Genomic DNA, 4,873 nt, shown 5'->3' on the forward strand with positions numbered 1-4,873 from the left:
CAGGGGATGTTGGGACTGGAATGCAGGCACACCAGAGGCCTCAGCAGAGCTCAGAGGCTGAGACAGCCCTTCTGAGTTGCCCACATCAGGGCCATGAGATGGGGTCCTTACGACATTGGAGGTGGGCTGCCCCTGTGAAGGAGGCAGTATTAGGTGAGGTGGTTCTCCTTGGCTGAAGGCGAATCCTGTAGCCTCTGTCCTGAAGGGGAATCCAAGTGGTGGACTACAGTCTCCACTGTGGTCCACTCCTCTTCACTTCCACTGCCTGGAGCCAACCCATCACCTCTCAGCTGGATGCCTCACCGGAGCTCAGCATCCATGCTTGGCCCTTCACCAACACAGAGTCCAATCTCCACCAGGAACCTAAAGCCAGAGGGGCTCTCCCAGCACAGAAATCAGATCACTTCACTCCACTGCTTGAAACCCTTTGAATGCCCTCCCAGATCAAAACACACTCAGAATAAAATCCTGAGTGATCCCTGCCTCTGCCAATGATCTCTCCCTTCACTGTGCTTCAGCTCTCTCTTTTTTTGAGACAGAGTCTTGCTCTGTCGCCCAGGCCGGAGTGCAGTGGCATGATCTTGGCTCACTGCAATCTTTGTATCCTGGGTTCAAGCAATTCTCCTGCCTCAGCCTCCTGAGTAGCTGGGACTACATGCCACCATGCCCGGCTAATTTTTTTTGTATTTTTTGAAGAGATGGGGGTTCACCATATTGGCCAGGTTGTTTTTGAACTCCTGACCTCATGATCCAACTGTCTTGGCCTCCCAAAGTGCTGAGATTACAGATGTGAGGCACCTCACCCGGCATTTTTTTTTTTTTTTTTTTTAAGGCAGAGTCTCGTTCTGTCACCCAGGCTGGAGTGCAGTGGCACGATCTCAGCTGACTGCAACCTTAGCCTCCCAGGTTCAAGCAATTCTCTGCCTCAGCCTGCCAAGTAGCTGGGATTACGGGCACCCGCCACCATGCCCGGCTGATTTTTGTATTTTTAGTAGAGACGGGGTTTCATCATCTGGTCTTGAACGCCTGACCTCATGATCCACCCACCTTGGCCTCCCAAAGTGCTGGGATTACAGGCGTGAGCCACCGCTCTTTCTCTCTCTTGAACAGTCCATCATGATTTCCAGTGTTTTCTTTCTTGAGGCAGCTCTGTTCTACCACGGGGCCTTTGCTCTTTCTGTTCCCGCTGCCTGACGTTCTCTTCCCTCAGATCTTCCCACGGCTGATGACTCTACATCTTCCAAGTCTCATCTGACACGTCACCTCCTCAGAGGGATCTTCCCGCGTCACTGATCTAAAAGGTTCCACATTCCTCATACGTTACCTTCCTTTTTTTTTTTTTTGAGACGGAGTTTCGCTCTTGTTACCCAGGCTGGAGTGCAATGGCGCGATCTCGGCTCACCGCAACCTCCGCCTCCTGGGTTCAAGCAATTCTCCTGCCTCAGCCTCCTGAGTAGCTGGGATTACAGGCACGCACCACCATGCCCAGCTAATTTTTTTATATTTTTAGTAGAGACGGGGTTTCACCTTGTTGACCAGAATGGTCTCAATCTCTTGACTTCGTGATCCACCGCCTCGGCCTCCCAAAGTGCTGGGATAACAGGCGTGAGCCACCGCGCCCGGCGTTACCTTCCTTTTAAACCACTTCTCGCTGTTTGAAACTATCTTATAACTTTACTGGTTGATGTCCTGTCTCCTCCCATCAGAATAAACTCCATGAAGGATCGGAATCGTGTCTGCTTGCTCACCTCTGTTACATGAAGCATCTAAACCAGAAACCAATGCATCGTGGGTGTTATATCTATTTGTTGAATGGCTTAACAATGATTTCACGATTCTGTCTCCTTACTTATTCCTAATCTTGCTCTTTTTGCTCTTTGCCTTAGTCAGATTTGGCAGGATCTATCTATCTCCTGATCTATCTATCTTCTGGTGCTTTCTTTTTAAAGAACACCTTTTTCATTTTATTTATCACTTCCACTCATTTGTTTTTTCTATTTCATTAGTTGCAGAGTTTACCTTCAATTTCTTATTCCTATTCTTTTGGCTTTAAAATTGTATTTTCTATTTTCTTAAGTTAAATACTTAATCCATTTTGTTTTCAATTTTTTAAAATAATAAATGTCTTTAAGACTACATTTTCATACTTACCTGGCAGGGGAGATACCATGATCACGAAGGTGGTTTTCCCAGGGCGAGGCTTATCCATTGCACTCCGGATGTGCTGACCCCTGCAATTTCCCCAAATGTGGGAAACCTGACTGCATAATTTGTGGTAGTGGGGGACTGCGTTCACGCTTTCTCCTAAAAAAAAAAAAAAAAAAAAAAAAAAGACTACAATTTCCTCTGTGGGCAGTATTAGCTACGTCTCACGCATTTTGGTGTGAACAGTGTCTGCTTTTTATGATGCTAGATAAGTTTCCATTTTGGTTCTGATTTTCCTCTGATTCAGGGGCTGTTTAGAAATAATAGCTATTTTTCAAGAAGTTAAAAATTTGAGGTTTCTTTTGATAATTTATTTTGAATTTTATTTGATTGTGAAATGAGAATGTGGCTTGGAAACATCTCTACCCTGAAACTTCACTTTGCCGTTTACAAATTCTCACTAGACAGAGTTTCCTCGCTCAGCCTGTTCCCTCATCTGGAAAGCAAGCACAATAAATAGTGGATAAAGATTTATGCCGGGCGTGGTGGCTCATGCCTGTAATTCCAGCACTTTGGGAGGCCAAGGTGGGTGGATCATTTGAGGTCAGGATTTTGAGACCAGCCTGGCCAATATGGTGAAACCCCATCTCTACTAAAAATACAAAAATTAGCCAGGCATGATGGCACACGCCTGTAATCCCAACTACTGGGGAGGCTGAGGCAGGAAAATGGCTTGAACCTGGGAGGCAGATGTTGCAGTGAGCTGATCAAGCCACTGCACTCCAGCTTGGGCAACAGAGCAAGACATTATCTCAAAAAATAAAAAAAAAAAGAGTTGCTATGGCCACCTGGGCTAAGAGGCTTGTCTTGAAGCCACCTTATCCTAATAAACCCATTGTCTTTACTTATGTTGTATTTATATCTGAGTGACTTTGATGCTGTCACGGACCACTAGAACACCCCAGGCCTAACATGCAGCTCCTGACACCAACTCAAATGCTAGTTCTGCCAGGAGCGGTGGCTCATGCCTGTAATCCCAGCACTTTGGGAGGCCGAGGCAGGCAGATCACGAGGTCAGGAGTTCTAGACCAGCCAGGCCAACATGGTGAAACCTCGTCTCTACTAAAAGTACAAAAATCAGCTGGATGTGGTGGCGTGCACCTATAATCCCAGCTATTTGGGAGGCTGAGGCAGGAAAATGGTTTGAACCTGGGAGGCAGAGGTTGCAGTGAACCGAGATCACGCCACTGCACTCTAGCCTGGGCGACAGAGTGAGACTCTGTCTCAAAAAAAAAAAAAAAAAAAAGAAAAGAAAAGAAAAGAAATAAGGCTTTAAAGTTGGATGTGGTGACTCGCGCCTGTAATCCCAGAACTTTGGGAGACCAAGGCAGGGGGATGCTTGAGGGCAGGAGTTCAAGACCAGCCTGGGCAACATAGGGAGCCCTCATCTCTACAAATAACTTAAAAATTAGCCATGTGTGGTGGCATGTGCCTGTAGTTCTAGCTACTCAGGAGGCTGAAGTAGGAGGATCACTTGAGACCAGGAGGTCGAGCCTGCAGTAAGCCGAGATCACAACACTGCACTCCAGCCTGGTTGACAAAGTGAGACCTTGTCTCATTAAAAACAAAAAAAAACAAAAAAAACAGAAAACAAGGCTTTAAAAGCAATAGTACCTTAGATTTATATATGGTGCTTTGCAGTGAAGCTGCTGTGATGAAAGGTTCCGCTGACTGACCACCTATTGTGTGTGAAGCACTGCGCTCCGTAACTCACATATGTTGCTGCATTTCCTCTTCACAATAACCTTGTGTGGAAGGTCTTATCGCCTCCCTTCTCCAAATGAGAAACAGGATCAGAGAAATGTGACGTTGCCAAAAGCATCCAGCTCCTGAGTGTGTTCAGCCTGGGGGTGTCTGGCTCTTCCTACATCTGGAATCTTATCTCACTTGGTTCTTTACCTATCAGATTGAGAAGGTTCATTGTCATTCACTCAGCAAATATTTGAGCACCTGCCCCATGCCTTCTGTCCCACATTATGCCAAATTCTGGACTAGGTGCTGGAGATAGAACAGGGAGCAAAACAGCATCCTTTGTCCCCTGTCCCAGTTGGGAAGAAAGACCAAAGAAAAGACAAAGCAAAGCAAGGCAAAAACAGCACTTCAGAGTATCTATGATGCTAGGGAGCGACAGAGGCAGCGAAGATTCTCAACAGTTCCTTTCAATACTAAACTGTTTTGCTTCATGTTTCTTATCTTTTTCTTCTTGTTCTTTTTTTTTTTGAGACGGAGTCTTGTGCTGTCACCCAGACTGGAGCGCAGTGGTGCAATCTTGACTCACTGTAACCTCTGACTCCTGGGTTCAAGCCATTCTCCTGCCTCAGCCTCCTGAGTAGCTGGGATTAGAGGCACCCACCACCATGCCTGGCTAATTTTTGTATTTTTAGTAGAGATGGGTTTCACCATGTTGGCCAGGCTGATCCCAAACTCTCGACCTCAGGTGACCCACCTGCCTCAGCCTCCCAAAGTGCTGGGATTACAGGCATACGCCTCTGCACCTGGCCTCTATTTCATTTCTGATCATCTGTTCAGGCGGATTGACAGACACAAAAATGTAGTGTCTCTATTGCCCTAAGTCTCCAGTGACTACTTTAGCCATGTCCCAGGATCAAGGAATGTACAATTTTGTTTTTGTTTTTTGACACAGGGGCTCGCTCTGTTGCCTAGGCTA

At 46.4% G+C, this 4,873-nt stretch overlaps 1 non-coding gene across 1 annotated transcript; it reads left to right on the forward strand.

Annotated features, from left to right (window-relative positions):
* The first annotated feature begins 2,143 nt into the window (after positions 1-2,143).
* LOC135277154 (U1 spliceosomal RNA) lies at positions 2,144-2,307 on the forward strand. Its single transcript, XR_010344747.1, has one exon. It is a non-coding gene; the product is annotated as a U1 spliceosomal RNA (small nuclear RNA).
* Positions 2,308-4,873: the final 2,566 nt, after the last annotated feature.

The sequence above is a fragment of the Aotus nancymaae genome, unplaced genomic scaffold (genome assembly GCF_030222135.1).
Source record: "Aotus nancymaae isolate 86718 unplaced genomic scaffold, 86718_ANA_hifiasm-v0.15.2.pri h1tg000029l, whole genome shotgun sequence".
Taxonomy (NCBI): domain Eukaryota; kingdom Metazoa; phylum Chordata; class Mammalia; order Primates; family Aotidae; genus Aotus; species Aotus nancymaae.